We start from the raw sequence: 27,418 nt of genomic DNA, 5'->3' as shown, positions 1-27,418 counted from the left end.
GTCATTCTATTAGGGAGAGGGAGTGTAGAGGGATAATGGATTGTTGGGAAGAAAGGTGAGAATCGTGAAAACAGTGTACAGATATACCTTAAATGCTTAATAAAAGAGTAGGGCAATCAAAACTGTAATAATCTTCATCCAATCTTTGACAGAGCCTAATTCATACATTTCAAAGTCATTAAAGAGTTCAATATAAGGTAAGTTAATGGAGACTTCATGATCTGTTGACCTTATTACATCATTAAAAGATCAAATTTTGGCCTGAAAATAGCAGATTCCTTCTCAATGATTCACATTACCCAGAAGTCTAGGGTTTACTGGAATTCTTAACAAAAATTACAAATCTCTTTGCAATAAATTTCAGGTACTGGTTCTTGATAACTTTAAGTACAGTTCGCCATTAAACTTGCCCATTATCTATCAATTATTGCTTACTTTTTATTTTGTTTTGATTTTAATCTTTTTCCTTCATCTTTCTAAGTAGTATAGAACCTCCACTCTCAGTTCATTCGTCACCCAAGAAGTTGATTTTAGTTTTTGGCGTAAAAAGCCCATATGGTGTCCTTAAGTGTTGCTTATTTACCCTGAGAGTGCTTCATTGTGTGGCTTTCTCAGATAGGACTCAGCACTCATCAGATAACAAATCCTTCTTCTCAAAGAAACTGGCTTCCTCAACTCAAACCAGTTTGTAAACTCCCTTTCCCTTTATTTCACTGCTTTTTCCCCCTTTCAAAGCCTTGAAAAAAGTAGAAAAAAGAATAAATATTTCTTTCTTCCTTGTAACTGTATTTTTTAAAGATAACACCATTTTTTCCTACATAAAGTGATACATGCTCTTCTTAAACAGATTCAACAATATAGAGAAACACAAAGAGACAATTCATCCAGAATTTTATCACCTTGAAATGACCAGTGTTACATCTGGGAAGGATTTCCCCAGATATATCTGTCTGTGTATACACAGAAGGAAAGAGAAAGGGAGCCAAATATAATTTTATAATAATTGAATGATAGTCTACATGTTTTAAAAATAAAAAGTATTATGTTTAATTCTATTTGAATGTAACAGAACAAGAAACAAGTAGAACTGAAGGAATTATTAAACTTGAGACAAATGTTTCTTTTTGCTAAAGTATTTTCAATTATTTAAAATAGAAGAAAATAATAAGGAACAATATGTAAGTGTGAAGCGTTTTAAATTCCATGTCTACCCTTGGTCTGGATAGCTCTCCATGAAAGATGGAGAGGTGAATTCTTTTACACTTGCTTCGCCTCCTATTCCTTTCTCCTGAGTGTTGTCCATCTTACTACATCAGTGTCATACTTGACACCTGGGCTGAGTATAGCACTGTATGATACTGTTGTGTCTTTTTTCAGAACATACAGACTTTGTTCCACTGTGTTTTGGAATTGAATGTTTAGGAAACACTCTTAGGCCAGCCTGCTTCTCCCCACTGTTGAAAGTTTGTTTTATTTATTTTATTCTTTTGGGACACCCTAGAGGATTCTTTCTTTGTCTTTAAAGTTCAGTTATTTAACTAGCGTGTTTTGCTATTGATTGTTCTTTGCCAGCTCTTCCTAGATCTGAAGATTTGGTTCATGGAAATATTGTGTATCTTATCTCTAAGTACTTTTTCTATTCGGTTTGTTGAGTTTTCTACTTAAAATGACAATTATCTTTATGTTGTATCGTTTTTGTCTTTCAGATGTATCATTGTTTATTTGATCACTTTTCTTTTTCTCTTCCACATTTACTGTGGTAATCTCAAGTTATTAATTCAAATGCTACATAAGTGTATTTTGCCCCTAATGTGTTCTGATTCATTGGCTCTGTCATTGTATTTTCCTTTTTTTTATTGTTCACTTGCAGGCACTCTTAATTTACTTCCTTTGGTCTTCAGCTTCCTTGTCAGTCCTTTCCATGGCTTTATCTTCTTGCCTTTGTGCTATAAAATCCTAAGACTTTCTATGACATAAGACATTCATGGGGAATGTGCTTCAATTTCTAGCTTATGTTTTCATCTGGACTGGTCTTGGTATATCCCATTCATAATGTGTTGCTTTCTTTCTTCTACTCCTTCCTTCCATATTTCCTTATGCCTTAATAAATTACTGCTATTACAATCTAATTCCTTATATGTGGGTGGGCTGTGATGTATTACTGTTGTCCTTATAAGAAGCCATCAGGACACAGACAATACAGATTGAGGACATAGAGAGAAGTCAGCCCTCTGCCAACCAAGGGAAAGAAGCCTCAGAAGAAACCAAACACTTTGACACTTTGATCTTAGACTTCTAGGCTTCAGAACTGTGAGAAAATGAATTTCTGTTGTTTAAGCCACCCTATCTGTGGTATTTTGTTATGGCAGCCTGAGCAATACAGGTAATACACTACCAACCTATCTTACCACTGATGATGTGAACCATGATTTTTTACCCCAGGTGGTTTTTTTTTTCTAGTTTCTCTGTAGTAAATTGCTTTTTCCTTCTCTGTTCTTTTGAAGGAAGTTACTAAGTGTAGCCCACACAGGAGGGGTCAGGAGTGGATTGAGGGAGAGTTTGGCTCCACCTTCTGAGTAGAAAGTACCATTTGGAATTCTGTAAGAAAGATTTATTTGTCTTTTCTCCTCATTTATTTATTTATTCACTTGTTTATTTATATCAATATTAACTCATGTCTTTTTATTTTATACTTTGGGTTATAATCCAGTACAAATTTATTCTTTTTTTTTTTTTGCTCAAATTGTTATGGCTTTGGCCACAGGGAACTCTTTCAGCTCACCTTATATCCTTTTGACATGTATCCATAGTTGTGTTTTTAATTTTTTAGCACTTTTTCATTTTCTGTCATTACATGATGGCCAGGGTCAACTTGTACTTTTCCTGCCCCAACTCTAGAATTAGTCAGTTTTCCAAGGAGCCCTGCGTCATTTTATAGGAGAAACTAAGATTAGGTGCTAGATGGAACAAGTTATTTTAAATACAGTCTTGTAGAACTTTTACAAAGGTGTTCTCCATGCATCAATAACCATTTCTTTGTTGAATTTGTTCTCAATCATTCAGGAAAGGCCTGTTTTTCTCTCTTTGATGTAAAGGGTGAACTTCCTTGGTATTTTGTGTTTCTTATTTACTGGAATACAAGGTCTGTAAGAAGCTCTGCAAGAAAGAAGGGCGGTTTCACAATCAAATAATTTTGAATGTGTAGGGTATCACATTCACAGCTTCTGGAAATTTGGCATTCTACACAGATGAATAACTAAGAGTTTCTCAAAATGTTTGTGTGGTAAAAGAATTCAGTTAACCTAGTTTAACCCAATTTTTTCCAAGTTTATTTGACCATAGATACCACCTTTTTTGGAATATGTATTGGCGTCTTATAGGATTTGTGTTCCTTGGAATTCACTTGGGACAGGCCAAACATAATACTATGACTTGGAAGCCCCTGAAGCTATGCTGTACAGTACTTGAAAGAAGTGTTTTCTTTTAAATGCACCAAGGCTAGAATGAAAATAATCCTTCTAAAGTGCTATGATTGAATGGCCTTTTCATGAGAGTGCTACATCTGTTTCTTTCATTTCCTTGAGCACCAATCCCTCCCGCTCTGCTGAGCTCAGGCTAAATATAGGTTCTCTATCCAGTATGGTGCGTGTGGGGTTGAGAATAATTTTCTCATCTGTCTCACCCAGATCATTTCTCCATAGCTCTAACAACATGATTTCCAAGTGCTATTTTCCTTATAGACCTCTAAGAGATCTGTTCTGAGAGAGAGTATACCATAACTATAAAGTTAAAAAAAATGATGGATAATTTTTATAAATTCACTGAAATTAGGACCATAAAGTCAATAAAATCTTGATTGGTAAAAATGCAACTGATAAGAAAAACCAATTACCCAGAATTCTTTCCCTGCAATAGTTAGAGGAGTTAGAGAAAAGACAGCAAAATAAATTGATATCAGAAAAATTGGCTTCAATTTAACTTTTAGTTCAAATACATACTAATTAAAGAATTTTCCTATAGAACAGTGACATAAAATTAGAATAGAACCATTTTTTTATTAATGATAATATAATAAACAACATTTCAAGTTACTGTTTTTCAGTTTGTAATTAATAAACATCTTGTATGAGATACTTTGAGGCTATGTAAATATCCTGTTCCCCATTAAATTTTCTCCCCCTAGTTTTAGCATCCATTGACGATTTTTACCTGACTCAATTATTGTGTTGATGGTTGCCAAATGATTTTCTATCATTCCTTTTTCATTTAATGGCTGGCATTCTATGATAAGAAAGATCATTTCTTTCATATTGTTTAATTAATTGATTAATATCAGCATATACTCATGGATTCTTATTTAATGGGTTTTAATTTGTTAAGGCAATTATTTTGATGCTTAAATTGTCCCAGATTTAATTAGTGGGACACTTTTAAGCTTACTCTTATGATCTTTTGACATGTTTCCATTCTTATTTAAGTACTTTCTTACTGTCCTGCACTGTAAGATGTTTCACTTATTGGCTTCATAGTTTGTATTGTGGAACTTCTTGGCCTTTGCTGTCCCTTTATGATACCCTTTGTCTCTACAAGGACATCATAATGCTTAGTTAACTTTATCTTCACCGGCTTCTAGATCCTCCTTTGTGCTTCCAGCATCCCTGCTTGGATGTGTTCTGTATCATCTATTTTGAAGCCTATCAGTTATTATCTTTGCTTTCTTAAATCTACCATGGCATGGGATTCTGTATGATGCTGCACCCTCTGGGCCTTTATTAAGTAGTGGTTGATTGATGGTCATATGCAGAAAAGCTTGCTGCATTGTAAACCTCAGGAAGAATAGCATGCTAAAAAATGACTTAACCTTTCCAATTGTTAGCACCACAAGGACCTGCAGGGCACATGATTTTGGATGAGGATCCTAGGATCATTAATTGTCAGAGTAGGACACCTGTAGTTGAGGAAAATGTATTTGTACTTGCTGAACACAAGACTAATGTAGCAAAAAAGTATTTACCATTGAAATATAGCTTAATCAAGCATTTTTTATTTACTCTTATACTCTATTTATATTTGATATCACTGCTGTTCCTCCCACCTGCCATTCCCACTTGGATAGCCTCCCTTCTCATTATCCTCATTTTGTTCAGTGATCTTTTGACTCAAAGTTGGCCAGAATTCAGTGGGTAGTGGTTTCTATCTTCAGGCAAGAGAATGAAGAGAAAAGAGGAAGAAAAGACAAAAATAATAGAGAACATGTTTAAAGGGTGTGAGGCTATGCACCTAAGCACCTACAGTTGCTGCTTAGCAAGCAATATTGGTGCAAGAAAGGAAAGATATGTTTGGGATTGGCAACACTAAAGATGGTCTGGTGTTAGACTCGTAGAGATAATATTGTTGGCACTTTCTTCATTTTCTCTCCAATGCTGTAGGTTCATTACCAAAAGAAAATACCTTTCATGTAATTCTGGGCATTCTTCAAAACAAAGCAGGGCAAGGTATATTTTAATGTAAAGTGTGCAGATACTGGAATTTGTAGGAGTTGCTATTTCCACTCATTGGCTTTGAGATGTTGAGCAAGACCATGAACATCAGTTTCTTCATGTTAAAATGGCAATAATAATATCTATTGTATTATATTATTGTAAGGCCTAGAGACTATATGTGCACAAAGCTTAGAGTAGAATGCTAACACATAGTAGGTGCTTAACAAATGCTGCTGCTAGATTAGCAGATCCTAGAATTCCATGCCAGTAAGAATCCTCTAAGGGTATTATTTTTAAAACAAAATGAGACAAACAGGCCTCCAAGCTTTTCCTTGAAGATTCTTACTCAGTCATTCTGGGAAGAGAGCTGGAAATATCTTCTTTTCTTTTTAAAATTTCTTTTAATGAATACTTGAGGCTATCATCAGTGAAGGTGAGCAAACCTATAACAATAGCCAGTGCAGCATGGGCCTATCGAAGAGGAGGTTGCCAGGACCGATGAAACCAATATCCATATGATTATACTGCCCATGGTCTACTTCTCACCCATAGTTTTTCCAAGCTCCTGTCCTCTTTCTATTTCACTGCCCACTTCATATGTTGTACATGCCTTTGAAACTGGAATATCCAAATTGAACTTGGGCTTTCCTTTATCATTTACCTTTCAAAGAAGGAAACTCCTCTTTGTTTCCATTTTTGGGAAGAAGCACAGCCATCTTTCTAGTTTTCTAACTGATATGAGAGGCACATCTTCCATTCCTGCTCCATCTCTTCCAAAATGGTCTCCTGCCTTCAGTCTTACTCATCTCAACTTAATAGCAGAGTGATCTTTCATATGAGGGGTGCCTGAGTGGCTTAGTCAATTGAGAGCCCGGCTCTTGATTTTGTCCCTGGTCATGATCTCACAGTTGTGGGATTGGGATTGACTCCCGTGTGAGATTCGGGGTGCGGAGCTTGCTTGGTATTCTCTCTCTCTCCCTGTGACCCTCTCCTCACTTTGTGCATGTGCTCTCACTGTCTCTAAAGTAAATTTTTAATAGAATAGAATAGAATAGAATAGAATAGAATAGAATAAAATAAAATAAAATAAAATAAAATAAAATAAAAATAAGATACAAAACTAGCCATGTTTGGAAATTTTTATTACAAACTTGAGAATAAAATTCAAAGTCCTCATGGAAGCATTTGAGGTCTTTTATGATATGACCTTAGGCTTTCTCTTTTAGGCTCACCTTCTACAATATTCCTTCCTTTCCCTTCTCTCCAAATAAACCATACTACTAGCTTCTTCCCACCAGTGTTAAGACCTCACAACTACTTGACATTCCTGTTGGGTGGCCTTTTTCTGGAATTATATATTAGCTGCTACATTTTACCTAACTCCTGTAAACTCCTCTACTCTTAGTGTTTTAGATATCTTCCAAGTATCCTAGAAGGTTCAGATCAAGCATTACATGCTCCTGGAGCTTTTCTGAGGCCCCTTTCCTCACATCTGTTAATCCTTCTCCTGTGACCTTCTTGTTTCTATAGCTTTGATACTGCTTTATTTTAAGCATCAGTTTTCTAATTTCCTTTAGGCTGATATTACTCCAAGGAAAATAATTATATTTTAATCTTCTCTCTTTTCTCAGTTGTTTGAAAAGTTGTGATATATGGAAGGTACCTACTAAATATTTGTTGAGTGAATGATTAGGAACCATATAATGATTTCTTTTTTTTTTTCTAACAATTCACACTTAGCAATCAGGCATAGTAACATTTACCAATTATTAAGATCTCACCCTAATTACAATTACATAGATTTATCTTTATCTCAGACACATTCTGAGAGTAGAGTAGGATATTTCCCCTTACAGATCCTATAAAATATAGATTATCGTCATTTTTATCCTCATAAACGTTGGAAATGAGAAGTGGAAATGTTTCAGAGATTATTTCTTAATTCTGTTTCAGCAGATATGGGGAAGGATAGCCTGGATTTCATCTGCCCCACTTAGTGTGCCTTACTTCATGGATCATCCAATAACTAGTGACAACATACAGTTAATTATATCTTCCTGTCACTAATGTGAGTAGACATACTCTGTCAGTAGAAACAGCTCAGGGGAAATGATTCAGAAAGAAAAAAAATCACAAATTTTTACACAAATATCCAGGCAGTGAGTGTGTCATTATTGATTTTTACTGATGATCAAAATGACTGATTTGTATTGTCACTGTCCTTTGCATAAATGGGAATGATATGTAGACCTTAATGATTTGTATGTGAACTTCTGAGGAAAATACCTCAGAATGCAGAAGTGATGGTGAGTTTTAATGTCTTGTTTGGTCATTTCCAGGAAAGCCCTTCTCTCTAATTTGAATGTTATTCATCTTCTGGAAGCAAACAGAAGTTTCATTATAACAATATTCATTATAACATGGACTTCAGGCTAGCAATGGTATTCTTTTGATCTATTCAAGGAGGCTTAGAATATGGAGTATATCATAGTAACACACAATATTACTTATTGCATGAATCCATTATATTAAAAAGTATTTTACAAGAAGACTTTCCATAAAGCCTTTCCTATATAGGGTAGAGGTAGAGATAGTATCTGTCTTATTTACTAATGTACTCATATACTAATAGTATTAAAGTGCTCCTGTAATATGCACGTGTGTATGAACACACATTAATTGGAGAATGGATGAATTCAATTTATGATGGCTGAAGTCAAGGATAAAGAAGAATTAAGAAATTTTTTAGGCATCCTCTATAATTTTCCAACTAAAAGTAATAGTTTAAGTATTAATGAAACATGTTGTGAATTAATAATGGACTAGCAGTGAACATCAGTAACTAATCTGTGTTCACATTGCACAAAATTGTGTACATTTTACTTTTACATCAGATTGCTAAGATCAGATAACACTTCCTCCAGGAACCTTTTATTTATTAAGACAAAAAACTTGATTTAGACACACTCAGTTTTGCTTTCTGATGGAAAGAAGGATTTAATTTATTTGTTCTCCCTGCTGCAGTTAGTCAACACAGTTTGCAGCTTAAAAAATGAAAGAAACACTTACATAATATAGCTTTAAATGATAAGAACATTTCTTTACTAATTCAAAAGGACATTGTTAATGAATAGAATGAAAGTCTTAAGATTTTTTCTTCTCCCACAGAAGTAGATCAGCTTTAACATTCTACAGAAGACTCAGATTTCTAATTTTTCCAAGCTCACTAGACTTTAATGGTCCCTTATCACTGTTGGCATTGTCAGGGATTGGACAAAAGTCCAGCCAAGCTGCACATTAATTAGGCAAAGACATGAATGTCCTCCTCACAGCTTCTGCATATACAGCTGTGTGCCAGCTCCTACCAGAAAGCAGAATAGCAAGAGTTAGACATTTTCTAAATTTTACATTTTAAATGGGAAATGTTTTACATGGGAAATTTTAACACTTTCAGCAAATTTTAAGATTATGGAAGGAAGGTAGTCATACATTTTCTCCCCAGTTTTACTTCCTCCATAGTCATTCTCAAACCAGTAGGCAGAGAAGTGGCTAACATGTTTTGAATTCATAAAGCCAAGGGCATTCTTCATTCATTTCTGAATTAATCCTCTTGCATCCATAAATTCTGAGAGGAAAACCAAAATTTGGAATTTTATTATCATGGTCAGAGACTGATGAGTGCTTATTAGTACTCTCTCAACTCTCTCAAGCAAGGAATAGAAACTAAACTCAAAGCGGATTTGGTGAAACAGGGAAATAACTGGTTCACATAATAAAATTATAAAAAGAGCAAGAATGAAGTCACTGTAGGGAAAGATGGGAACAAGGAATTTGTATGTTTCAGGATTTGTGCTCTCATCCTCTTTCTCCCTCCGGTTCTCCCACCTCCCACTCCTAGCTCTTTTCCTCTTTTGTTTTCAGTTCTAAGTCAGTTTTTGCCATAAAATAAAGGTTTTGCCCTCCAGGAGCTCCAGAGTTCCCTTATGTAGCTTTGTATCTAGAGAGGAAAGATGCTTCTCTCTGAACTTCAGTTGGGAAATATTCAAAGGAAAAAGCAAACAAAAGAAAAAGAGAACAGGAATGGTCTCTGACTAGTCACTTAAAAATGCCTTGGGCCAGAGCAAATATTGACAAACACAAAAGTAAAGATTCAGATTATGCTTCTATTCTGAGAGATAATCTTTTATTAGTTTATAATCCTATGTGGTGCTTAGAAGTCACTGTAAAGAAAACCGTAATTCCAAAAAACAGAAAGATACACTTTTTTAAATGTTTGTTTGTTTGTTTGTTTGTTTGTTTATTTTTATTTTATTTTTTTTAAATATGAAGTTTATTGTCAAATTGGTTTCCGTACAACATCCAGGGCTCATCCCAACAGGCGCTCTCCTCAATACCCATCACCCACCCACCCGCTCCCCCACCCCTGCCCCCACCCCCATCAACCCTCAGATTGTTTTCAGTTTTTAAGAGTCTTTTATGATTTGGCTCCCTCCCTCTCTAGCTTTTTTAATTTAAAGAAAGTTAATGACTTTATGAAGAAACAGTACATTACTTTTTAAAAAAGTGAACAGATGGGGGCACCTGGGTGGCTCAGTCGGTTAAGCGTCTGACTTCAGCTCAGGTCATTATCTCATGGTTCATGAGTTCGAGCCCTGAATTGGGCTCTGTGCTGACAGCTTAGAGCCTGGAGCCTGCTTCGGATTCTGTGTCTCCCTCTCTGTCTCTCTCTGCCCCTCACCACTCACACTCTGTCTCTCTCTCTCTCAAGAATCAATAAACATTAAACAAAAAATTTTTAAAGTGAACAGATGAATTACGAGATAATAAAGCGTAATAGAATTCCTCTAACTGAATTTGCTTAGAGTTGGAAAAACTGGTAGAGATCTCAGTCATTTGTTCCTGACATGCCCTCCTTCTTATCCTGTACCCTGCCATACAAATTCGTTTATCATTCTTTAGTTTATTGAGAAGCATTAGCAAGTAGTGGTGTTCCAGAGGCCTAATGGTATAAAGACCTATATTAGTCACGTGGCAGCTGAATATACAAATGAAATCAGAAAGAACTCAAGAGTGGCAGAAAAATTCTTAGGGATTCTGAATCTTCCCTATCCCAGATTCAATACTAAACATCTGACATTACATCCTTGGGTAAGAAGTTATGACTAGTCAGCGAACTGACTGATGGCTCTCCTGGTTTTAATTTCATTGCCATTAAAAAATATCTCCTTGGAGGCAACTGGGTGGTTCAGTCAGTTTAGTGTCCAACTTTGGTTCAGGTCCTGATCTCATTTGTGAGTTTGTGCTGACAGGTCAATGTAGAGCCTGGAGCCTACATTGAATTCTGTGTCTCCCTCTCTCTCTATCCCTCCCCCATTCAAACACACACACACACACACACACACACACACACACACACACACTCTCTCTCTCTCTCTCTCTCTCTCTCTCTCTCTTTCTCTCTCTCTCAAAAATAAATAAACATTAAAAATGAAATTAAAAAAAACAATCTCCTTAGATTTGGGAATATTATTATTTAGTTAATTTTAAATTTCCCATGTTCCCTCCCCCAAAGAGACTGTGGATTGAGAAAGGCAACAAATGGGAAAAAAATTAGGTTTTTCCTGTAATTGATAAATAGCTTAGATCATGGAGGAATCTATCCATTGTCTATTTTGAATATCAGAGGTGGAGACCAGATTCTGGGAACATAAACAACATAAACAACTTAATTCCTCTTTTCATTGTGCTTCCACAGAATAGGGAGGGTTGACATTTGAGAACAGACAGCAAGATATTGCAATGGAGGCCTCTTAAAACTTAAAGAAAGAAAAGTCTTGTTTTTTGGTTTTGCTTTTTTCTATGCAAGGTTAGGCCAGGACAGTGTTCAAGTGTCAAGGTATGGGGACATCTATGTCTAATAAAATTCCCTGTCAGCCTTCAGGTAAGATTTGTCCCTTCTACTCAAGTCCAAGATTTAAGAGACATCGTTATTAGAAAGATGGGTGCCGGTACCTTCACCAATAACATTTAGTGAAGGTTTATTATGTGACAGGAGCTAAGGTATTTAAAGGAGATCAAAGAAAGAGATGATGCAATCCTGTGTTTTAAAAAGCTTAATTTTGGGGGCGCCTGGGTGGCTCGGTCGGTTGGGCTTCCGACTTCGGCTCAGGTCATGATCTTACGGTCCGTGAGTTCGAGCCCCGCGTCAGGCTCTGTGCTGACACCTCGGAGCCTGGAGCCTGTTTCAGATTCTGTGTCTCCCTCTCTCTCTGCCCCTCCCCTGCTCATGCTCTGTCTCTCTCTGTCTCAAAAATAAATAAAAACATTAAAAAAATAAATAAATAAAAAATAAAAAGCTTAATTTTTTAGTGACAGAAGTAGACAAAAATTCATGATAAAGTAGTACAAATATATACAGGATGCAGTCTGGGCAGAGCTGAGGAAATCAATTCTATATGTGGTAAAAAGATATCAGAATTTACAGAAGAAGATGCATTTGGGCTGAGTCCAAAGATGAGTAGGCATTTGCCAGGGAGGCCAGAAGAAAGCATTCCAGACTGAGCAAGCAGAATCAGCAAAAGTGTGAACTATTAAGGTCCATTAGGGGAACTGTCAGCATTTCCTCATGCCTGGCATATAGAGTAATGGTGAAGATCTGTAAGGTCTAATACCAGGTCAGAATCCTAGATTTTTTTTTCCCTATGGAAAAAGTAAGCTGATCAAGATTTGGGTTTTCTTAAAGATCACTTAAGAGCACTTTGGAGGATTGATTGAGAATGACAAGATTTGAAGCGAGCATGTAAATTAGGAGGCAATTGTACTAGTCTAGGTGTGACAGTGAAGTGTCTGGTCTGGGTTTAGGCAGGGATGGGTGGTTAGGCTTGTTTACCTGTAAATATTAGCATTTTTTTGGTTATTGTTAATGTCATAGAATTGTCTGGTATCTTGTTACATTTTTTATTTCTTTGTTGATCATTAATGGCTATTTATATTCTTTGTGTTTTTTCTCATATTCTGTGTCTTTCCTCCCCTCCCCCCATTTGAGGCGGTGTTGGACAGAAACTACCAGCTATTACTGGTATCTTTTCTCTTTCTTTAGTTGGAAATGAGCCCACACATTTTATCTGGACACATAGTTATTGAGATAAAAACAAGTTCCAGGCTTCTTGGCAGCTGGAGTGGTCCTGTGACTGCTTTCTGGCTAATGGGATATGAGCAGTATTGATGCGTGTGATGTCTGGGTCCATAAAAAGAGTGAGGTGTTGTCTACTCTCTTTCCCCCTTCCTTTTCAGCTGGAATAAGGGCATTATGGCAGAAACTGGAGCAGCCATTATAGCCTACAAAATAGAAGATGTATGTTAAGAATAATAGAATCACAAGCTAGAAGGAGCCTGGTGCTTACCACCATCCCATGGAGCTGCTGTGCCAGCTCTGATATGCTCATGCTCGGATTGCAACATGAGGAAGAAGTTAATTTCTGTATTTCTTAAGTCACTGTCATTTGATCAGCTGGCGTAGCCATGATGCCTTTATCCTTACCAATATAAGGTGTTTGAATTGTGGTTTTTAATTTATAAGAATTCTGTATGTGTGTATGCATATAATGTTATTTATACATCTCCGTGAAGTATATGAATAATTTTTTGTTATAAATGTGCAAAAAATTTTCCTATTTTGTGGTTTTCCTTTTACATTTCTAACTTTCTTTTTTTGCAAAACATAAAGAAGCATATCAGTAAATGACCAGAATTATGACCCATTTCATTGCTGTTATAAATGCAAATGTTGTGAAGCCAATGAAATGGATAATATAACAACAAAGGACTAAGAATTCTCTTTAATATTGGGTGGTCAGGGAAAGATTCTCTGAGAAGGAAGAAGCAAGTCAAAGGCCCTGTACTGTGAAGAAGATTGGTTTATATAAGTAACTTGTTAGTAGAGGAAGAGGTAAGAGAGATTTCTAGTGTTGGCGGGACCTCGTGGAGGCCTTGTACAAAGACCATGGTAAGGTTTTGGGGTGCTATTCTATATCCAGTAGAAAATTTCTAGAAGATTTTAAGGAGGGAAGTGAGAAGTTTTTATTACTTTTAGAATCTATTATAAGAGGGTTGAGACATGGCGGGAGACCAATTAGAAGGATATTGTAATGGTAGTAGTTCAGTCACAGATGGAGTACACTTTATGTGAATCTGTCATTAATATGGTTACAGTGGAGATGAGGGGAAATAGACTCAGAATATGTTCTGTAGGAAGAATAATACAACTCGGTTCTATTAGTTTGAATGCAGCAAGTGAATGAAGAAAAAAAATAAGACTGATTTCTAATTTTTCTTGAATAATAGGGCAGTGATTTTTATTGAGCCAAAGAAGAATTAGGGAAATGTTTGGAGAAAGGTGGGCACAGGGGAGATCAAGAGACTCTTGACTATGTTGTGGCAAATGCTGCCTAGATGAGAAGGGGGATACGAGTTAGATTTTGTGAGAGAGAGGTGATTGGCTTTGACAACAGTGATTTTAGCAGAGTGCTTAAGCAGCCCAAGGCCCATTTATGGTGAGTGAAGAAGAGAATGGTCATAAGGGAGTATAGGCATCAAGTATAGATACATTTCTTGAGAATTATTGTTTTAACTATTTGTTATAGTACCTAACAAGGTGCTCTATGCATATGGGATTCTAAGTAATATTTGTTAGTTACTAGTAACAATATGAGTGCTTGAGCAACAGAAGGAAGATGGTAGCTCTCAGTATTTTAAAGACAAAAGAGAACAATTATAGACATTCCATTCTTGGTAAGAAGCTATAACAAGTCTATGAAAAATTAATGAGTAATCTATGAAGAATCACAGTGTACTGGCTGGAAAGCATTATGGCCTTTAGGAGAATATTTGTATTGACTATGTTCTTTCTTTGCAATAGTGGCATACTATAGACTAGTGAGAAAAAGTAGATAGCCTGTATCCTTCATTGAGAACTTCAACTCATTATTCAAAAAATAACATCTAAGAATAATTTTAAAAAGAAAAAATTAATAACATCTGAACATCTCTCTGTAACACTGAACTAAGCAAAAGATTTTAATGTCTTTGATAGTCATATCTTCAGATGGTGAAGGCATGGGTTAGGTCCCAAATGAAGAAGGCATCAACATTATACTGGAAGTGATATATTTCCCAGAAGGGATCATCTTAGTTTTATAAATAACCATTTGATGATGCAGTTGAAATGGTGTGCTCTAGAGTTCTGTGGGAATCACTAACATTTCAAAAGACCAAAACAGCATTCAAAATGATGACAAATCACAATGTAAATTTTGGAGGAGGTGAGAATCACAAACCTGGAAACAACCATATTGGTACTGACTGGGAAGGGCATGTACACATTGCAGTATAGTAGATGGTAGGGTTGCAAAGATGAATAAATGAAGATCTCTGAATTTGAGGAATTAAGCATAAGATTTACAGAGGAAAATAGCAAGAAGTAATATCTGAAGGATAAATTAGGATTATACTTGTGGAGTGTATTAAAAAGCACGATAAGAAGTTTGGACTTTATTCAGTGGTCAGTGGGGAATCTGTGAAGATTTTTGAACAAGAGAGTAACAAGATGGTAATTATACTTTAGAAAGATTAATTCAGCAGAACTCTCAATCAGAGAGAGAATGACAACACAGAAGTTGGGAAATAAATTAGGTTGTTAATTTCATTTAATATCCCTATATGTCCAAACAAATATCTGGGTACACTATTACTATCTCCTTTTATAAAAATGAAAATATTTTTTAAATATCTTGCAGCCAGCTATAAAATATGTGTTAAAATGAAAATAAAAATATTCTTGTACTGTCCCACTTTTATTTTGAGTTTACTTATTGATTAGTACTCACTAACCAGATTGATTAGTAATCTAGTAGATTACTGCTATCCTATGTGCTTGACAACTTTATCATTGATACTTACGATGACCCTATGGGGAAGGAGTTTTCACTCATTTTCTACTCAGGTGGAAACTTAAGTCTATAAAAATCTGAGTTCACCTAGCTAAGGAATCAAACCCAGTTCTGTTTCACTCCAGAGCCTATGCCTTTATTTTAAACACTTCATCATTAGATTTCACTGGAATGGTAGTTTGCTCCCCAAAATTCATATTAAAAATAAGCTTTTTTAGTAGTTTGTTACTAAAAACTCTGGGAATACCAAGTCAAACATTTTTTATTGTTACTAAATTTGTTGGTTTCTTCCAAGTTTAATTTTGAAATTAAAATTGATTTTCTTTTTCCTCATGAGATTGTGAATTTATAGCACACAATTATGGGATTATGTGGGGTTTTAGTGATATATTTGAAACCATTTCAGTGTCTGCCAATTTATATAAATAGGTCCTGCAAGTCCATGTGACATTAAATAATGGTCAAGTTACACGACTGGGTTCTTGAGATTGTGGCTGCCTTTTTCTGAAGAGCATAAAGGTTATTTTTAGAACTAGTGTTTATCTCACAGTTAGGAGTCTTTTTTTTAACAAAAGTTTACACTCTGAAAACCTTTTCTAGGTGGAATTGAAGATAAAAAAATGAATAGTGAAAACCAAAATATTTAGTGAAAACAGAGAGGGCCTGTATCGGCATCTTTGCCTTGGTGAGAAACACTTTTGTGTCTGCTCTCTACAAGGGGGATAAAAAACAAAAAACAAAAAACCAAAAAAAAAAAAAAACAAGATAAATGTTGTAACAAAAAGAAGGTGTAAATCCTCTTGGCAGATGATACGAAAGGGAAGAGAGGCTCCCATGTGGTTGCTTTTCAAGGCACAGTAACACTATCATTTGGAAAGCACAAAGACTGTCTCAGGCTGTAATCAATTATATCACCAACCCTCCTTTGGTGAGGAGTTAATAAGGGATCATATATAGTGTTGAAAGAAGTCTCTGTAATATGCCTTTAAGTGGGAAAAAGGTGTGAAACATGCATTCTCATAATAGCAGAGGTGCTTTATAAGGCCGAAACATGAGCAAAAGGGAAGAATGGTCCCTGTTAGACAACCGTACTCAATGCAGTGATACTGAGAGTTGTCTTAAAAATTTAGCCAAGCATAATAAAGACATTCAAAATATATAATGCCCGTATACAATAAAACTTTGGTTTGTGAGCATAATTTGTTCCAGAAATATGCTTGTAGTCCAAAGCACTTGTATGTCAAAGTGAATTTCGAGACCCATTGGCTCAGTTGTGATCATGTGACATTTGGTGTTACATACTATTCATATTCTGAGACATTGCTCGTTTATCAAGTTAAAATTTATTAGAAATGTTTGCTCATCTTGCAGAACACTTGCAGAACAAGAATCCAAGTTTTTACTGTAATTATATTTTACCTATTTAAGAGGTAAAATGTAAAATAATTAAGAAAAATGGGGGGAAGTGAGTAAAATGGATAGTTATGGCACTTAAGCATTGAAAACACAACAAACTTTCTGCAGAAGTAAATAATTAATTTGCAGCCAAATATGTTAGATACAACGAATTATCTAGATAGAAGAAATAGCCATCAAGGTAGCTATTAATAGTAATTATCATATATTGACAACAGTGCCAAGCCCCTGGTTAAGGCCTTTTACTGCTTTATCTCATTTAACCCTGGAGAATCATATACAATATAAATCATTAATATTCTTGTTTTACAGTGGAAAAATAGAGACTTAACAAGGTTAAAAAACAAAAACAGAAACAAAAACAAACAAAAAACTTGGCCAAAGTCACACAGAACACAGCAAACACAGGAGCTAGGGCTGATGGATATAAGTTTCAACACTAGTATCAGCTAGTTTGAGCAATTTAACATATTTATCAGACTTGAAAAAAGTTTCAGCAAAAGGTGTAAAGGTGGAAAATGTCTGTGAAATTAATTCTGAGAACTTTTAATAAAAGAGAAGACAAGTATTCTATTGGTTAACTTAAAAGTATTTTCTAAGAAAGCTTCCTGGGAGAAAGACTCTTGAATTTTCTTTCTGTGCGTAAATTTAAGGAAAGTTCACATGTTTGTAAAGTCTAATGTACAGTTTCAACCACCATGGCTACAAATTTGAGTAATTTCTGCAGATATCCACAATACTCACGATGATACAAAACAGAAGGAAAAAGTTAATGTCAAAGCAGCTATTTCTAGGTTTTCAGAGATAAGCTTCCAGATGAATGCAATATGCTTGAGCCAATAATGCTCCCAGCAAAACAAATTAAATTTCATTAGGTCTTTTCAGGCCTCAGGACAAGTGATAATTCTGGGTGATACTGGTCTCATGCAATATCATGCTTCATGGCCCAGGACCATAGAAATGCAAAGGATAACTGGACTATGTGTTTTATCAGAACCTTGGGCATAAAATTTAGATCTGCATGGTTACAGAAAAGGGCACACTCCAGAGAAGTTAACAATTTATGTATAGGAGCTATACATTTCTTCTAAGTGAATGTAGGTTATCTGAACTTTTCAAATGACTGAATCTTCAAGGCAATCATCATCGCTAGCTTCTAAAATGCTCCTGGCAGAGTCCTAAAGTGATAGTGGGAGATATGGCCAACACTCCAGTAATTATTACCCGGTCTTCCCAGTGAAGCACTAGGCTCTTGTTTCTAAATATGTTAGGAGACATCAGTTATTTCATTATGGAATGTTTAAAAGGCAACAGTAGTAATAGTGAAAACAATAGTCGAGTATTGGTAATAATAATAGTAGTTTAAAATGACTGAAGCCATAATATGCCAACTATGAAAGAAATTGTATAACTTGGCAAATAATTTTTAAGCATAACTAAATGTAGATCAAACTGCTGCATACAGTGATTTCATTAATCTATTTTGCTCAGTAAATTAAGTGACAGAGATACGATGATAACAGCGCAAATAGAGTCCTATAGGGAGTTTACAACCAAGGAAAAGAGACTATAAACTAGTAAAAAAACCACATTACTTAATGATAAAAATTATACATTAGAAAAAATAGTGCAATCCAAAGAAAGCTATGTGATACAAAGCAGAGAACTCAATTCTTGCCACTCTTGACACTGTGGTCACAAATGTCTCTGGTGAAGTAACATTTTTGCTTGCCAGAAACCTAGGCACATAGAACAGTGAATTACAAAGGCTCTAAGGCATACTACAAGCAATGGGAACAATCAGTGGTTTTGAAGGAGATTGAAGGTTTGAATAACATTTTCAAGATCAGTCTGACTGCCAAGAGAACATGGGTGATGATGGGATCATTTATATTAATGAGGAGGATTCAGACAGGAATAAAACTTGTGTTCTGTTTTGAACATTTTAGTTTGTGATACTTATTATATAGTCATATAAAATGCCAGTAAACTCCGAGATATACAAATCTTGAGCTCAGAGATCATATGTGAGCATCACATAAAAGATCAGAGAATACCATACAAAAAGACCTCAAGTAATTCACTTTTTAGTGATCTCATGAATCACACATTCCTCTATATGGCATGCTCTGAGATGCCATCTTAGAAGGAGAGGCAAGGAGAGAAGACCACCTGAGGAACTGAGTTAATCCTAGGAAATCTAACATTCCCTTAGTTACTATTTAAAATATGATAAATGTTAATTATATTAGGCATTTAGTGAATTTTTCCCTGCTAAAAGTTGGGTGGACTTGTATGGAAGTACAGATAATCTATAAAAAAATAAAGGAATTTCCTTTTTCTTGAAATACACAGATTGTAGCGAAAATTAAATTTGCATCCTCACTCTACATTGTAGAACAATTACTCTGGTTAAGGAGACTTCTTTTCTTTCACAAATCACTTCTCTTGATGAAATATAGGGACTAGGTAGGCACTCATGCCCCAGGAGAGGGCATTGGCCGGCGTGGAAGGATGAACTTTGACACGGGTGCATTTGATTATGATATTGCCTTGATTTTGTCACTTATTTCATGTAGATTAGAAACACATGATAAATTAATTCTTACAAGCTGCACTACTATCTTCAGCACAGGCAGAGAGTCAAGTTAATGCAGTTTTTCTAGGTTGGCACAAATGTGGTGGAGCTTCAGATGTTTCAGGTGGAAGTCTAAATGTCCCTGTGAAACAGCAAACTCCTTAGGCTGGACCTTCCACCTTAGGGAAAAGATTCTCAAGTGATTTCTTTTTTATCTGAATTTTAAAATACTATGTGAAAACACATGCTTTGGGGCTGGGGATATGCAGCTGTGCATTTTGCAGAGTATGTATTTTTACTGCTGTTCGCTGAGTTCTTACTAAATAACCTCTAGTGTATTTTACAAACTTCACCTCATTTTGTTCTTACAACAGCAACGTGAAGTGGATACTGCTAAAACTCACATTGCAGGGCTGATGAGAACACTGAGACTGATTGAAATTAAACCCAAATTCAAGCTAGTTATTGTGTACAAACACAATATTGGGGACAAACCCAGGTCTTTCTGACTCCAAAGCCCATGTTCAAGACATGCTTCATTGAAGGAAATATGATGGGATCTCATTGAGAATTGATTGAAGTGAATATGAGATAAAGAAGTTCCAGAATGTCCTCTGCCCTAAGCTTTAAATGCGTATCTATTTAATCATTCAGACACAACATGTCTTATATTGCTTTGTCAGTGAAGTTTTGACCAAGTAGTCTAAGTGGATGTATCAGCCGCTTTTAAGTTTAGCTCAACTTACTCACTGGCTTATCTGTAAGCAATATAGAAAAACTAATATAAACTCAGTCAAATTTCACTGTAAAGAGAGAAAAAATGCTCACTCAGTTCCTGCCTTTGCATGTTCTCTATCCCCTACCACACCTTCCTTGCCTCATTAATTCCAATATGACTTCTTTGAAAAACTTTTCTGAGTTCCCCCCAGTCCATGGATAGGTGTACTTGGCTGTGTTTACTCAATGCTATGTGCAGGAATTCTGTCATAGTGCTTATCACATAATATTTTCTATTTAGTTTCTAAATTCACAATCGAAAGCAGATTGCTTTGCCACAGGACCTTTCTGGCTCTTATTTGAATCCTCGCTGTCTGTTCTAGTGTTTGATATATATTGAATACTCAACAGTATTGTAGGAATATGTGAATGAATGAATCAGTGAGCTTCGTTGTAATTATCTCAGATGTCATCTTAAAAAAGTCAGGCAATTTAATCACTCAGTGGGTCATTGCTCAATTTGCAAGTGATATAGAGCTAGCTTTTTAAAAAATTCTTTCAGGGCTTCTGATTAAGTGATAAACCAAGAAAACGAAAATTTCCACATCAAGAATTACTCATCATCATGAAAGGCACCAAATGTACAAAGACACTTTTTTTCCTGAAGAATCAGAAAGAATAATGATGTAAGCTTATCTTTTATAAGTCCACATTAAAGTGACTTTATCAGTGATAAATAATCTATATTAAAACACGTGCCTTGGATCGGAGTGCTTACATATAAGGCTCTCTTGAAATTTTTTCTAGGTATACATCTACATTTTAAGATGCTCTGCTTTCTACTGTGATTTCCAAATTGTCTGCCATCTGTTGCTATTGCATTTTACCTACTGGGAATTTTGGAAGCTTGCAGACCAATTAAAACTCCATAATTGTCATCTGAAATGTTGTCTGTGATATTATCTTTAAACACATTTTTTGAGGTAACTTCGTGAACCACATTTCTATTTTTCTTTTGCATAACTTTCTGAAGATTGCTTAAGGAAAGAATATTTTCCTGCAACTCTGTAACTTTTCAGGCTATCAGTCTACAGCCGTCATGAGAACTCTCACTCTAAAAGGCATAGATTTTTATCTCATTAGAATTATGGCATTTTTAAAGTATTGCCTTCTTTGCAGAGGAGACAGAGAATTTATGCCAAATGTTTCACAAGTAAAGTCTCTGTGATAGAAGAAGATACAAATGTATTGATTTTTAAAGTTTTACTGCGCTATAGTTACAAACAATAAATTGAATATATTTACAGTGTACAATCTAGTAAATTTTGAGATTATCACCAACAATCAAGATATCAAACATATTCATCCCTGCAAGTGTCTTGATGTCTTTTCACTCTTTGCTTTTAAACACCGCTAATTTTATGAATTTTATTTGAATTCTTTCTTTCTCCTTCTGGCTCCTTCCTTGAGCCATTTTCAGGGAATTTGTTCATGATCTTTTTCTTTATTGACATTCTCTGTATGTGAGCTTTGATCAAATTTACCTACAGTTTTCACCTGAGAGTTTGTAGATTGTCTCAGCACACCATTTAACTAAGGATGCTAGCTCATTGTTATATTCCAATTGAGGTGTGATTGTTTTCTGATTTTTGGACTTTCTATTTTATTTCTAGTTTTTGTTCTTTTAGCTCATGTCCATAGGAGTCCAGAAACATCCTGCCATTTTGGTCAGAAATTTAGTAAAATTAATAAAAACTTTAACGAGACTTCTATGAGTTATAAAGATAACGTGTTTTACTTAAATGACAGAGTAGACCAGATGGTTTGGCATCTGAAGCCTTGACAAATCTATGGTGATCATGACTCTGTTCTTTTCATGGCACCTTCTATTGTTCTTGCTGTTTATAGTGTATAGTAATTTGATTTTCTCTCAACTACTCGTTCTTTTGCTTACTGTCTTTGTCATATGTGGGTATTTCCTGGTGCCATCTGGACCCCCTTCCCTAATGATAATTATTTGAAAACTACCATGGACCAACCTAAGAACAGAATCTCAAATATATGACATGTTACACTTTTTTGTGGCACTCAGGTCTGGAACTATTATTCTAAAGTGTCATTGGGTAACATATAGGTCATCAATATGAATTTGGATTGTAAATGTAAAAGAAAGTTTGGCAAATAATCAGCCTATGAATTGAAATGGAACACATTTCTGAGGAGAGTTGACTCACAAGTAGTTTTGTTTCCTGTAGGAGGCAACAAGCCTGAAAACTTCCCAAAATCAAATGCCAGGAACTGTGGCACATGTTGACCCCATTCTTGTGGTCATTATTTTAAATATTTTATCTAAGAAGACTAGTCCTTCAAGTTCAGCTTCTTATATAACTGTGTTATGCATAGTAGTTTGTCCTGCATTTCCTTTATATTGATAGACCAGTCATTTGGGAAAAAACTCAGTATACCGGCCTGAGATTTTTTTCAATAATTATTGTTGGTAACTGTATACTTCCATTTCTTTTTAAATATAAATCATTCATTCAATAAACATTTACTGACTGTTCACTATGTGCCAGACATTCTTACCAAATACCAGGAATCATTCTTGAGTAAAGTAAACATAGACTCTTCTCTGGTGAAGGTCATATGTAAATAAATATTGTCATGAAAAAATATTGACACAACTAGGTAGTAGGTTCAGGTACATAAAAATCTGGATGTGAATATATAATACTATAATTCTCTCAATTACAATGTATGTTGTTTTCCACAAGTAATTTTCTGGCATACGATTCAACTGAGTTCTGGCACTGTTTGGAGATAGTGTCAGATCCCACAGGTGAAGAGCACAGTCCTATAAGTCTGCCTCATCCACCCACCAAACTTCAGATGGCAGTTGCAAGTCTAGGTTATGACTCATGCTTCTAATTGGATGTCTATGGGGTGGAGGCTCCAGTGACCCCCTCCTTGGCAGTGACTCACAGAACTCAGGGAGATATTTTACTTACTATATTACCAGTTTATTATAATATATATAACTCAGGAACAACCTGATGGAAGAGATACATAGAGCAAGGTATGGGGGAAAGGGGTATGGAGCTCTCATGCTCTTTTCAGGTATGCCACTCTCCAAGTACCTCCACATGTTCACCAACCTGTAAGCTCTCTGAGTCCAGCCGTTTTGGGTTTTATGAGGCTTCCTTATATAGGCAGAATTGATTGAATCAGTGGTCATTGTTGATGGATGCAATCTTCAGGTCTCTCCTCTCTCTGGAGGTCAGTGGGATACAACTGAAAGTTCAACCCTCCAGTCACATGGTTGATTCCCCTGGCAACTAGCCCCCATTCTTATGTGCTTTCCTAACCTTAAAAGCTATCTCTTTAACATAAACTCAAGTGTAGTTGACAGGACTTTATTATGAGTATCAAGACACCTTTATCACTGTTCTCATTTAGGAAATTCCAAGGGCTTTGGAATATCTGTGCAGAAGTGGGGGACAAAACCAAAATATGTGTCTTTTATTATACATCATGATATCACAAATGACAAGTGGTTGAAGTCAATATTAAAACTAGTATCTGACAATTTTTTTAAAATTATTTAACTGCAACCAAAACTGGTCAATGATTGCATGAGAATAGTTCATCCCACTCTGCCCATTAGAGTTTCAATTTAATCTCAAAGTGTGGTATGGTTGTACCCATAGCATCTTAGTTGATTTGTGTACTCTTGATGTGATTAGTAGAATCTTTAGTATTAAGTTAAACTCTTATGAGGGTGAGGAGAAAAGAGAGAGAAGACTTTTCTTTTTAAAAAAAGTACCTGAAAACTAAAATCAATCACTGAATCGGGCCATATTTTAGAATATTTTTGTTTTATGATAGGATAGAAAGTTAACTTTTAAAATAGAAAATTCACAGGAAAGCTGCATTTTAATGTTCATGAGAAATATATTTAGAGTCTAATTCAGTAAATTGGATGCTCATATGCCCTGGTCATCAAACCATTAACAATAAAGAATCAGAAGTCAAGGACATTTTAGCTATGTATTAAAGATGAAGTGTTTTTTTAAATTAGTTTAATATATAGGAGTTTTGTAGCCAAAATTTTTTAGTGGTACACAAAGTCCTGGACTGTGAAAATTTAGAACTAGCCTTACTACCACTGTTTTTTAGATTTGGTGTATTTTGGGTGGTGGGGCTGAGGAAATTGATTTTACATTCTGACATATATTAGCCACTTATGTGGACTTAGCTAAGCAGTCTATTTCTCCAATGAGAAAAATGACTTATAAAAGACTAGGTTAGATGGACTCCTACATTCTCACATAATATCCACAATTTACTCTTACTATAGGATTTACCAGTCTGTGTATTTATTGCCTTTTTGTTTACATCACAAGCTCCTTATTAGCCATAAAAGGTAACATCAACTTGATCTTTGTGAGTTATCTTAGTGTATCCCTAAGCAAGCATTCTTTTATTCAGCCAAGCATTCTTTTATTCCTCCTTTAAAGATCTTCTCCCTACCTGCACTAAAATTTCTAATCACTTAATCCTTTCATTTCAAGCAGGTCTTTTTTTTTTTTTCCTCCCTGCATGGATTATCTGTGCTGCTACCACATTCAGCACCTAATAGCCATCTATTTCAATATTTCTATGCCCAGAACACTAAACCTCCATACTTTGTGCCAAAGCTAGTGCCAGGTGCAATCCTGGGTTACATTATTTACTTTCTCCTTTTATTAAAGATTAGCATAGGAAAAATTAGGTAAATGAATCTATAGCTCAACTCTGCTTTATAGCCAACAAGGGGCCATTTTAATTGCGCATCAAATAACTCCACTTAGAACTCCTTTATAGGCCTCTTGAAATTATCACATCTAATACAGAACTAATTTCCATCCCTGAATCTACCCCCTTTCCACCTACATCTGGTTAATGTAAAATCTGGTTGTTCAACCCATGTTAATTGAAATTGTTTGACTCTTCATCCTCAAATCATTATAGTCATGTATCTGAAACATCTCTGATACCTGTCATTCTTTTATAACCATTGACACAATCCAGATTATTATTAACTCTTGCTGAATTATAATACTCATCTCCTATTTGGTCTCACTGCTTCTTCTCCATATAAAATAACCCAACTATACTGGATACTGACAGGCTTACCTTTCTAAAATACAAATTAATTTTCTTCAGTACTTTGCTTTACTTAAATGCCATTGCTAATAATTTATTCACAGTAGAATAAAATTGAAATTTATTAGCAAAATGTAAACTTCCCTTTATAACCTGCTTCTGCCTAACTTTCTATCTATACTTTCTCCAGTCTGATACCTCCCCTGGTGTATTTAACTGTATCAAATTCTGTACCATTGCATGGAGCTCCCACTCTATGTACTTGCATTGCATTCAGCCTTTCTCAAGCTAATCCCTTTCATTTCCTGGTCAACTTTGCTTGCCAGGGCATTGCCTATTTATTCTTAAAGTAGGAGCACAAATGCCCCTCCTCCTATTAACCTTTCCCTAATCTCTTCAAGCAGAATTAATGTCTTTGATCATATTTTCTTAGCACTTTTAAATATATAGTATTTTGTCACTTTCATTAATACATTTCTATTGAGGTAAAATTCACATTCGGTAAAATGGACAGATCAATGTATATTCACTGAGTTTTGACAAATGTATCCCTCTGTGTAAAACTGACACTACAATGAAGATATAAAACATTTTCATAACCCAGAAAGTTCCCTTGTGCTTATTTCCATTGCCCACTGGGGATGGAGATATTTTGATTTCTGTGGAGATAATTTAGTTGTGGCCTGAATTTGGATTTTATATTAATGGAATCTTAGAGTATGTTGTCTCTTTTCTGACTTCTTGCATTTAACATAATGTTTTTGAAATCCATCCATGTTGTTGCATGTATTAGTACCTTATTTGCTTATTTTCATGTTGATGAACATTTAGTTTGTTTACAGCGTTTGGATCTTATGTATAAAGATGTTGGAACATTTTGTACAAGGCTATTTTTGGACATATATTTTTATTTCTCTTGAGCAAATATCTGGGAGTACCTTGCTGGGTCATAGGGCAGATGATAGTATTGGTCAGGATTCAATCAGAGAAACATAACCATAGGACTGGTATATAATGAGTGATTTTCTATGGTAATTTGACCCTACAGAACTTTGGAAGCTGACTAAACAGTTTCTATGATGCTATTGTGGATGTTTCTGGGTCCTGTGGCCTGAAACAGGGAAGGAAGTTGAGAAGGAAAGATGAATGAGAAATGAGTTGGGGGGATGATCAAGAATAAACATGAATATGTAAGTATAAGCAGAGACCCATGAGGATGGACTGAAATTCAAGCTTTTAACTACAGTGCTGAGAGTGACCTACCAGAGAATCTGGTGCCTTTCATCAAAACGCTAAACACACACCTGGTTCAAGAGTCAGATGAGATGAGATTTGATAAGATCAGTTGGAAGACTTGCTGACTTGGTTGCTGTACTAATCCACCAAGTTGAGCCAGTGGATATGTGAACTGCCATAACTCCTGGTACTTTAACATCAACCCCTGAGTGTAAAAATAATAAGGCTGCTGTTTCATTTCCACTTTCCAAATCTTACATAAAATGTTTTTTGTTTTTGTTTTTGTTTTTGCTTTTTACACTAACCTGTGCAGAAAGAACTGTGGAGAAAGTGATCAGTATTCTTTTGGGATCAAACCTAAAGGATTCCATCTGTGCATGTTTTTGTATATATCTCATTTTATGTAAGAGCTAGACTTTTAAAACCATTTTTATAATAAAACATACATAAGTATTTTAAATTAATATACTATTTGAAATAATCCTATAGTGAGGATTTATTGTTCTTAATATTATTGTTCTAGATCCTTACCAACATTTATTGTTATCATAAGTCTCTATAGTTTTAACCATCTAATTGATACCATTGCATTTTCTTGATGACTAATGATGTTGACACCTTTTCAAAAGCTTTATTGGTTATTCAAATACCTTTTCTGGGGATGTGTATGTCAATTTGTCCAATTTATAAATTGGGTTGTCTGTCTGTTTGTTTATTTATTTATTTATTTATTTATTTTTTAGATTTTTGTCTTTTTATTATTGCTTTGTGATTATTTATGTATTGGTTGGATGTATTTTCTTAGGCCATAATTTGCCTTTTTAATCCTCTTAATGGAGTCTTTTCATAAGCATATTTTATTTGATAAAGCCCAACTTACTAAATTTTTGTGTTCA

At 35.2% G+C, this 27,418-nt stretch overlaps 2 long non-coding RNA genes across 3 annotated transcripts in view; one reads left to right on the top strand and one right to left on the bottom strand.

The window, feature by feature from the left end:
* The window catches only part of LOC113604116 (uncharacterized), a 426,541-nt gene that overhangs the window by 314,798 nt on the left and 84,325 nt on the right, over window positions 1–27,418 (top strand). The window lies entirely within an intron of this gene.
* Window positions 235–27,418, bottom strand: part of LOC113604117 (uncharacterized) — a 53,355-nt gene continuing 26,171 nt past the window's right edge. The window contains exons 2-4 of one of the 2 annotated variants that reach the window (XR_003425955.2): window positions 3,030–3,156; window positions 2,783–2,922; window positions 235–736 (exon numbers count right to left, since the gene is read on the bottom strand). This is a non-coding gene — a long non-coding RNA (uncharacterized LOC113604117). Of the gene's footprint in view, window positions 737–2,782; window positions 3,157–27,418 lie in introns of both variants that reach the window. The other variant, XR_008296714.1, reaches the window with a different exon arrangement.

Source organism: Acinonyx jubatus, chromosome A2 (genome assembly GCF_027475565.1).
Source record: "Acinonyx jubatus isolate Ajub_Pintada_27869175 chromosome A2, VMU_Ajub_asm_v1.0, whole genome shotgun sequence".
In the NCBI taxonomy this organism is placed as follows: Eukaryota; Metazoa; Chordata; class Mammalia; order Carnivora; family Felidae; genus Acinonyx; species Acinonyx jubatus.
This window is presented reverse-complemented; position numbering and strand designations above follow the sequence as displayed.